This window comes from Lactuca sativa, chromosome 8, assembly GCF_002870075.4.
Source record: "Lactuca sativa cultivar Salinas chromosome 8, Lsat_Salinas_v11, whole genome shotgun sequence".
In the NCBI taxonomy this organism is placed as follows: Eukaryota; Viridiplantae; Streptophyta; class Magnoliopsida; order Asterales; family Asteraceae; genus Lactuca; species Lactuca sativa.
This window is the reverse complement of record NC_056630.2, coordinates 208,538,554-208,549,644: the sequence shown is the minus strand read 5'-3', so window position 1 is coordinate 208,549,644 and position 11,091 is coordinate 208,538,554.

Below are 11,091 nucleotides of genomic sequence, written 5' to 3'. Positions count from 1 at the left end.
GGTAAAATTGGGAGATACCACTGGTACCTCCAAGACACCACTCCAGCTTGAATTGGCTAGGAGGAGTGGGTTGTTTATGTAGCTTCACTAACCCGCTTCGTCCTCTCTCTCTCTCTCTCTATCATCTTGTACCATGTGTCTTAAAACTTATACCTTAGTTCTTTTGTATTTTTTTAATTGAGTGGGTTAAAAAAGATAAGGTTTCCATGTGTTGTGGGTTGGGAAAGATGGAAGACAAAGGAGAGGGAAAAGCTGATATGGTAATGGGTTCATGAATGATGGTTTCCGTATTGAATGGTAAAGATAATGTTATTAATTTTAAAAAAAATGTTTCAATATAATAATCAATAATCTAAAAAAACAACCCCCTTTTACTACACTATCAAATATAATCAAAAGATTCGATTGTCCATCTAAAGCACTTACAACTCAAAATCTATTGAGATAACCGATGGCGTTAAAAATTGAAAACACTCTCTGACTCTTACAATTCCAAACAATGAAAATCATAAATTTAGATAAAATAAAATATTATGACATATTGAATAATCATAATCAAAAGGTGGTAATTGTGTTGTAGACACAGAAGATAATAACAAATAAAATAAACAATTTATATTAAAAGGACCATTATACCCTTGCCTCTTTCATAAGGAACCAAAAGTCAAAAATATTCGTTTGTACTCTTTAACAAAATGTAATATTTAAAGATTTACCAAATTACCCTTGATCATAGATAGGGGTGATCATACCTTGTAGCCATCACCCGTGGAACATTTAAAAAAAATACAAGAAATGTTATAAAAAAAAACTATAGTTATGATATCTTTTCTAGGGTACATATGATTATTGAAATTAATACCAACAAAAATCTTCAATATTCAAGTGGTTCTGAATACAACTAACATCCAGTTTTAGGGCTTTCGACTTCACCTCAAACCCAAGTAGAAACTATCCCTCAAAAACTCTAAACAACTTGAAAGATTAAAATATACACAAAAAAAGATGAAAAGGGGAAAATGAAATTTCAAATATAACAACAATATTTTATAGACAATACTATGAACAAACTAGAAACATGAAAATAGAGATGAAAGAACATCATAATTAGATTAACACCATACACTCATTTAGTCTTATCTTTCTTCTTCCCTTATTGGAGTTTATAAAACATTTCTATTTTGTGATGGATTTCAGAATTACCTTTTTTTGAGATATGTGAGGTTGCAAAGAGTATAACAACAAAGAAATGGAAATGATAGGTAATCGTAAAAACCAGATAATAGAATGAGTAATTCTGTTCCAGAAACATGTTTGTGAGGCATGGAACGGAAGATAATGAAAATTTAATACGATTTTTATGTTATATATTTCAATTTAAATTATAAAGATAATCCTTCACATATCTTTGTTTAGTTATTATTATGTAATTAAAAAAGTTTATATTTCAACTTTTATACTAATGTCTTATCTTATTGCTGAGAAAACCTAGATACCCACAATGTTCCTAACCCTATTTTAAAGAGTGTAGGGTATACCCTTTTATTCTTGAGAGAGTAAACTCAATAAGAAGATTCAAACCAGTTAAACGAAAGAATAAGGTTGTGGAAGGTTCTTATTATACTTCTTAGCATGCTCAGACAACGCAAGTACTTGCATAGCATCAAGTTCACAACTAAAATGTATTCTAAAAACACAAAACAAAAATTAGTAGTCTGATTTCTATGTATCTCTCCTTTGAGAAAACAGAATAATGTGTAATAGATAAATTAGAAGACAATTTTTCCCAAAAAAAACCCTACTAAGTAATCAAAAGTAATCAATCATAAACATTTTCCAATAAGGTTTATCGAGGTAATCTATTTACATGGTATACTAAAACTTTGTCTTTTCTTTGCTATTGAGTCTAAAAGATGTTTTATAATATTAAAAAGGGACCGGTGAATAACTCCTTTCTGAGAACCCAATTTGTGTTTTTATAAAAAGATGGTTTTTACAATAAATCGAAACAAATATCACTATTGGGTTTTGTTGAGTTGTAGGATATGTGGATCACTCACTGATATAAGGGTTTGAATTCCATCTCTAAATCGAGGCAGAGATCAAATGGGTAAAGCATAATAGACATTGACTCGGGTATATATTCCATTCATGATTTTGTAAGCCACAAAAAAATCATTGACTAAACACATATACAAAAAATGTAAAAATAAAAAATAAAATCGACATATAAAAATTCACTACCTAGTGGACATATCTTCCAAATCGAAACAATGGATGAGATTGTCACACCCCCCGGACCAGACAGCGGAAACGTCCGGAGGCGGGTGACTTCATTGTGCAGTATCATAACATTTGAATATAAATGAAACATAGCAAATCCAAACATCATACATTAATATAAATCTTACATTGTTTACAATACTTGTTCTGCTCCGAAGTTAAACATGAAATAACAAATGTAGAAATAACATAAAGCAGCAACGCCTGTCCTTGCTTGTGGTGCTTATCTGCTTACTAGATTCCTGAGAATACAAGTCATTTTGAAAAGAGTCAACTAAAAAGTTGGTGAGTTCATAAACATTGTTGTATGAAAATGTAGCTTTGCACTTGTTTAAAATCGTTCTTGTTGTACAAACAAAAAATCCGATATTTTCTATAAATCGTTTGGAGTCTTGTTTGGAAATCGTGAAATATATGCATGTGTGTCATTACTTTTCATTTGCAAAAAGTGATTTATGGGAAGTCTCAAAAATCTATCGAGGCAAACTGTATTTGAGAATGGTTCTTTTGAATATAGAAAACAGATAGTTTCTAGAAAATCCCCTATTTTCTAAAAGAATAAAGTTTGAAAATCTCGTTTTTAGTTTATCGTTTCTAAAATCGTATAAAATTGTTTGTTCCAGAAAATCCCATATTTTCTTCTATAAAATAGTCGTGAGTTCTGTTTCCATTTGAGTATACTTGTATATCTATGTAGTTTGTCGTTTTCAAATCGTTTACAACTTTTTCTCTGGAAAATCCTATATTTTTTGTTATAAAATATTCGGAAGTTTGGTATCTTTTTGTGTATCCTTGTTTATGTTGGTGTTAGTCTATCGTTTTCAAAAAAATCGTTTACAATCATTTTTCTCCAGAAAGTCCTATGTTTTCTTATTGGAACAATAGTAGAGTCAAGACCCTAATACTCGTTAGATGAAAGGGATCAACATGGAGATTGTGGACATTCTACGCGATGAAAAAGGACAGTCAACACAACATATGCAGACCATCACTATCATGTGCAGGCAGTCAACACAACGTGCCAAGTCTGTTTATGAGGTTTTCCTTGCATGAATATCTAGATGACATAACGTATTCTAGTGAGTCGTTATAACCATACTAATATGAACGAGACCTGTTTTGGCGTTTCTCAGGTGCCCTTGTTTTGTTCCAATACATTTGTCACCCTAGACTGGCCGGTCTAGCTCTAGCGAGCGACGAAGGTTCGGGGTGTTAACCCCGTATAGATCTATACACAAATTCCTGCTCTGGTTATTACTCATTACAACACTTTAGACGTACACTAATATTTTATATTTATGTACTTTTGAGATTTGTCTGACCAGAATACCAACAACCTTTTTGAGCGATCGTCGAGATCCATTATCTGTGAGATAAATAATGATTCTCGTGCTCGTTGAAGGGAAATTATCGTTTTCGTTTCGTATCGTTTATTGTGTTTGTTAATGGGGTGCTTCGTATTCGTTTCGTTCTTGTTTCGTTTAACTGAGAATAACCCGTATTGTATCCTTTTTATAAAAAGTGATCCAAATTCATCGGATATCGGTAAGGATGGTCCTTGTTTTCGTAAAGTATCAAAACAAGGTCCATATTTGTAAAAAGTGTCGTAAGTGGCTCGTAACTAGGTGAATCGTTAAAAATATCCCTGATATGTTTCTATGGCCAAAATATTTCTCAAGATATTATTGTTTCTTTCTTTCTTTTTTTTTTTTTTTGTTGTTTAACCTTATTTAAAGTATTTTGTCCAACATTTGTTTTAGACAAATTTTTTGGAGTAAATTCATGGTTCTTTGATGTACATGCACTTTATGATTCACATTTCATAAACATATTAGCTTTTGTGTCTAGTATCTACTTTATGATATATATATATATATATATATATATATATATATATATATATATATATATATATATATATGTATATATATATATATATATATAGTTTAAACATTAATATTTTCTAGAAATCTCAAATTCTTGAGCATATATATATATATATATATATATATATATATATATATATATATATATATATATATATATATATAATTTTAAGCATTTAAATCATAACATACACGCATAAGCAAATAATTATACTAGAATTTTACAAGACTATTGACTTATATTCTCCCCCAAAACAAATAAAAAAACTTTGAAAAAGTAGGGTATGAAGCTCACCTTGAGTTCGCTGATGAGTTATTTGGAGTGAAGGAGTGAAGATTTCAAGCCCAAATCTTTGTCTGAGATGAGGAACTTCCTTGGGAGAAAGTTATCTTAAAGGTGATTATCACATATTATTATGAATAAAATAATATGGATTCATCTAGAAATTTATATAAAATATTAGATGAGTGGAGAACTTACTTTAAAATTTCCAGGAAGAAGTTGAGAAATCTTGCTTTCAGCAAGATCCTTGATTTTTGCTCTTGGGAGGAGTAGGTGAAAGAACAGGAGAAAAATGAGAGGAAATGTAAGGCCCCATTTTCTTTTACTATCGTTGCTTTAAAATTATAAGACAAATAGGAAACTTTGGTGCATGAGGATCTGATGGTCCATGCATTGTTATTTGGTGGTTAAATCGTTGGATACTATGATTTGCATGGGAATGAAAGATTACATCAAGTCACAATGTCAAACCTCCTTGTCCTTTTCTTGATTTAGGATAAGATTTTCATAAATCCTAAACTTTTATTTTATGTAAATATGATTTAAATAATCAAATTTGGCATAGAATAGATTTGGGAAAGATTTCATATTCTTGGAGAGATTTGGGAGACATTTCACGTACTTGGAGAGATTTGGGAGAGATTTCATATACTTGGAGAGATTTGGGAGAGATTTCACATACTTGGAGAGATTTGGGAGAGATTTCACATACTTGGAGATATTTCATTCTAACACTACAAGGCTCATTAGGAACTTATATTGTACACTTAAATGTGTTAGCACAAGTCTCACAATAGTCCTTGCTTACCTGAGGACATAATTTACTAGCCAAAAATGGTAGTTGTGACAGAGATATAGCGGTGCTATTGTGTCCATTTTTTGCTCTCAAATATGTATAACTTAAAAAATGAAAATCGACAGTACAGATCATAAGACGAAATATCGAAGCAGATTTAGAAAACGTAACCATTATCAATCTAAAATTAAATTTAAAGGTTTTATAGATTGGAACTTTATAGTTGAAACAGAATAAAATAAACATAATCTAAAACTTAACCAAAATTGATCAAAAGTACGATCAAATTAAAGTAGAATACAAATAAAATTTATCTCTATATAATTCCTAGTTCTTCCATGATGATAAAACACAATATTGATCCATATAGATCGAAGCCCAAAAGTATTCTTTTTCTTTTTTCCCCTATTTTCTTCTGTAGTACAAAAACTTAGGTTAGATAGATTATATAAAGAAATGAGGAGAGAGTGTAGGGGTACTGGTAATGAGGGGTGCGGTGGGGTATTTTTTTCATTTTATTTTTAGTGAGATTTAATTATCATTAATATAATTCCTAATTTAATTCATTTTATTTTTGGTGAGATTTAATTGTTATTAATAGAATTCTTAATTTAATTAATTTTACTTTTGATGAGATTTAATTTTCATTAAGAAAATTCCTAATTTAAAACGTAATATATGTTTTACACTACTAGAAAATAGCCCTTTAATGACGTGCAAACAATGACACTCGCTGATAGAGGACGTGCATTTGTGAGTGCCCTAAAAAATAATGTCAATTTTGCAAAATTTAAAAGATTCTGGACACACATTTTTGCGTGCTTTAAAATTAGTGTCTAAAGAAAACACCGAGGGCGCCTATAATAAAATGCGCGTCGTCTAAGACCGTCGTTTTATAAATTTTAATATAACGCGGGCGTTCCATCCGGGTAAAATGAAATCCCAAAAACTTAAAAACCCCACCTTCCCTTTTTTTTTCCTCCTCCGCTTTAGTTTCCCTCTTTGTAATAGCTAGGGTTTTTTTTCAAGAACTTGCCCCGGAAGAGAGGGGTTTCGAAACACGATTGGGAACAATGAGTCAAGAAGCACCGGCAGGGAGCAGCGATCAAAATGAAATCAGAGCAGCAACAGGTGGTGGTGATCGGAGATTCTCAACAAATGCAGTGGTGGTCGATGAGTGGAGATGCGATAGCAGGTTGCTGCCCTTCTCTTTTCTTTTCTGGCGATGGTCAATGAGGAGAAAGGATGACAGATGGAAGGGAAGATTGGCACCGGTGATGGAGGGGACAACCAATCACAGCAGCGGCGGCAACGAGGTGGTGGGTGGTAACGGTTGACTTGCGGTAGCGACTCTGTTGCCTTGTTTTCCTTTGTGTCTGTAACACTCGACAGGGAAATGATGTAGAGGAGGAGGAAGACTGTCGGAGGTTGGAACGGAGTCAGCGATATCCGGCTTCTTGTTGGGCTTTTTCCGGTGATAGGGAATCTCAAACGACACAGTTGTTGTCAGAATGAAGAAAGTGAGAAGCAGTAAATCGAGTGGGTGTTTGGGGACCTGTGTAACAGCAAGAAGGGAAGAATATGGTGTGTGTGTGGGGGGGGGGGAGCTGGTGGAGCCCCACCTCTCCGGCACTTTCCAGCGAGACCCAGCCGGTGGATTCCCTCCTCTCTAACAGTCTTAGACGAGATCCAGCGACTCCCAAGACTTCCCAGCGGTGTCACCGACAATTCTTCCCCGTACTCAAACCCCTTGTGTCGATGCTCCGTTCTCTATCACTGGAAGCCAACGAAGTTTCCCTTCTCGCCTTTCTTAACCTCTCTATTATGGACGAAACGCATGTTTTTTTATCTTTCTTTTTTTACTTTGAAACTATGATCATGATGATGATGAGCTTCACTTTGTGTTCAATCATTTTCTTTTCTTATCGTTGCATATTTTTTGGATGATTCAGAAATATTTGGAAAAAGGAAAAGGAATCAAAGCTTTTTTGAAAGTGTGTTTTGTGGTCTCTATTTTATCGTTGATCTTTTTTTCCAATTGGTTAACAGAAAAGAAAACAATTTGACTCAGTTAATTAAATTAGTGTTTGTTCTTATTGATAAAAAAATCCATATATTGTTTCTATAAATTAAACAATATACACATGTTTTTTATTAGAAGTGTTTAGTTTTATGAGTAGTTTTGTTCATGCTTAGATAAACAATGTTCTCTTGTTCATAAGATTCCCTACTAGGATATTTCATTGGTGGTTTTAAAATTCTTGGAAGAAGTTAAAATGAATTAGAATTTGAAAAGTTTTTGTGGACTTTTCAGAACAGAGAACATTAGCAGCAGCAAAGAACAGAGAACAACAACAGCAGGGGTATTTTTGGAACAGAAGCTGGGAGTTGATGTTTACCCAGTGTAGTTCCAGGTATAGAGATGAATACATGGGCTATAGGAGGAGAAGTCGCAACAGAAGCAGGGACAAATATGACCGTGAAAATGATAGTTCCAGGTATAGAGATGTTTACCTCTAACTTTGAACACATGATATTAAAATATAGAATACTTGAATTTTTTTTTTGTCTGTGATATAGAAGCAAGAAGCTGGTAGTAGTGGTACTAGTAATCAATCTCATATGGCAAGTTCTCGGATTAACACACAGTCATACCAAACTGCTCGATCAAATCAGGTAAACCTTCTAGAGTCTTTTCTATAGTTTTAATCATGAGAAATGTTACTTATTGTGTCATGTTAACTTTGTGATCTGGTAGTTCATTGGTCAGTATGTTGTTAATGAACTGAGTGGAGTTGACAAAATTGTGTTGGATTATTTGCTACTTCCAGTCAATTTGTAAGTTGTTTAGTTTGGTGAAACGACCCAAAAATACGACCCAAAAATTTCGTTTTTAATACCATCAAAACTATAATCAGAGTATCATATAGATAAACCATGCGTGATATGTCCCAAAAGATAATAAAGTACTGTGCGGAAAATGTAACATGCTATATCCAAAACAACAACTAAATCAAATCCAAACTAAAGCTGAAACGGTGGTGTGTGCGATGCCGTCATCCAGAGCTCTTCCCTTTGCTTGCGGAAGTACCTGAAACCAAAACTGAAACTGTAAGCACGAAGCTTAGTGAGCTCCCCCAACTTACCACATACCATACAACAACATATAAACACATATTGGGCCTTGCCCACTGCATCGGGTCGGGACCCGGAAAACTGCATCGGACTGAAGTCCGGAACTGACTGGGACCTTGTCCCCTGCATCGGACCGAAGTCCGGAACTAACTGCATCGGACCGAAGTCCGGAACTGACTGCATCGGACCGAAGTCCGGAACTAACTGGGACCGTGTCCCCTGCATCGGACCGAGGTCCGGGACTGACTGCACATAGCATAGCATATCATAACAATTTATACTGCATACTGCATCGGGCCGTGGCCCGGAACATAAACACATACACATAGCACATAAAACATGTCTGAACCACGAAGGCATCAAACATACTAACTACTACATCGGACCGAAGTCCGGAAACTACTATTAACTGGACGGGCCGGCATTGTGGCCTTAGACCCGTCCCTACGGGAAGGAAACTCACCTCGTAAGCTAGCGGATGAGAGTGCGGCTCGGAAAGCTAACGGCTGCTGCTCCTGAATCTCCTCGGCTACAAATCCATAAACACACTCAATCAATCACTAGCACTACACTCAGGGTAAAATGACTCTTTTACCCTTGGTCAACGTTGACTTACTCAGGGCTGACTCGCCGAGTCGGGATATCCGACTCGCCGAGTCCTAGACTCTCCGCTTAACTCTTACATGCTGTTACTCGTCGAGTGTGGCATCGACTCGACGAGTACCCTCTGGATCCAAGAACTCAGATGATCTTCATCCGACTCGCCGAGTCAGATGAACAGACTCGACGAGTTGTTCTTGATCCTCAAGAAGATTGCCTTGGACTCGCCGAGTTGTATGAACAAACTCGCCGAGTCCCTCCATCACTGAGTCTACTCTTAACTCGCTGAGTCCACTCCCTAACTCACCTCGTACACGCGACACTGAAGAAACTGAAGAACTCGGGACTCGCGACCGGACTCGTCGAGTCGTTCTTCCGACTCGCCGAGTCGCCGCCATGCAACACATTTTTACTCGATTTCTCTTAAATCCAACACATGCAAATGATAGATCTGGGTCCATTAAGCTGTTTTACCACGTAAAGTTTCCAACTTTACGTGCACAACTACATGATTGAGGGAAATAAGACTAAAATATGCACAATAAGGGTAGATCCATGGCTAACATGCAATGTAACCCCAAAAAGGCAGTGGATTTGGACTCTACAACACCCCAACACTCAGATCTAAAGATATTTCGGCTTAACAACACATTCAAGCAAGCATAAAGCTTGGAACAAGCATCAAATAGCCCTTAAAAGAGCTCTAATGGAAGTTTAAGCATGAAACCAGAAGGGAACTCCGAAAATACCTCAATAAGTTCACCCTTGACCTTGGATCTTGGCACTAGAACACGTTTCCTTGCTTCCTTCTTCTTCTCCTTCTTCACTCCTTCACAAAATGGGACAAGATCACATATAAGCTCACAAGAGGAAGGTTTAGGGTTTCTCACAGTGCTCTCAGGGGGAAAGTGACGAGATGGAGGCTATAATGGGGTTTAAATAGTGAGCAAACCCGGGGAGTTAGGGTTTCACCCAGACGGACGGACTCGCCGAGTCCAGGATATGGACTCGCCGAGTCGCCGGCTCCCGCGTGCACAAGATGCGCGACCCGACTCGGCGAGTCAGACTAGAACTCGCCGAGTCCCTCTTGAAAACTTAGCCCAAAATCAAATTAATTAACATACCGTAAACGGGTCGTTACAATTCTCCCCCACTTGCTTCAGACTTCGTCCTCGAAGTCTGCTACGGCTGGATCTGCGAATAACTCCGGGTAGTGCGTTCTCATTTCTTCTTCAGCCTCCCATGTCCACTCAGACCCCTTCCGATGCTGCCACTGCACCTTTACCAGCTGAATTACCTTGCTCCTCAAGGTCTTGGTCTTCCGTTCCAAAATTGCTATCGGCTTCTCGATATAATTCAAGCCGCTATCGACCTGGATATCCTCCAAGGGAACGACCGCTGTCTCGTCCACTAGACACTTCCTCAACTGCGACACGTGGAAGGTGTTGTGTATCAAACTGAGCTCCTCAGGAAGATCTAACCGGTAAGCAACCCGACCCACCCGGGCCAAAACCCTGAAAGGACCAATAAATCTGGGGCCCAATTTGCCCCTCTTCCGGAACCTGATGACACCTTTCCAAGGTGAGACTTTCAGAAGAACCATGTCTCCTACCTGGAACTCCAAGTCTGAACGCCTCTTGTCGGCGTAGCTCTTCTGCCGACTCTGCGCAGTCTGCAGTCTACTACGGACCTGCTGGATCAGTTCCGTCGTCTTGAGCACCACTTCAGTGCTCCCCATAACCCGCTGACCGACCTCGCCCCAACAAATCGGGGTCCTGCACTTCCTGCCATATAACATCTCAAAAGGAGGTCGATCAATGCTCGCATGATAGCTGTTGTTATACGAGAATTCCGCTAAGGGAAGATACGTATCCCAACAGCCCCCAAAATCCAGAACGCATGCCCTAAGCATGTCCTCGAGAGTCTGAATCGTTCTCTCGCTCTGCCCGTCAGTCTGAGGATGAAAAGCGGTGCTGAAATGGAGACGAGTACCCATCTCGTCGTGAAACCGCTTCCAGAATCTGGACGTGAAGCGAACATCTCGGTCCGACACTACCGATACCGGCACTCCATGACGTGCCACAATCTCTCGCACATAGATATCGGCT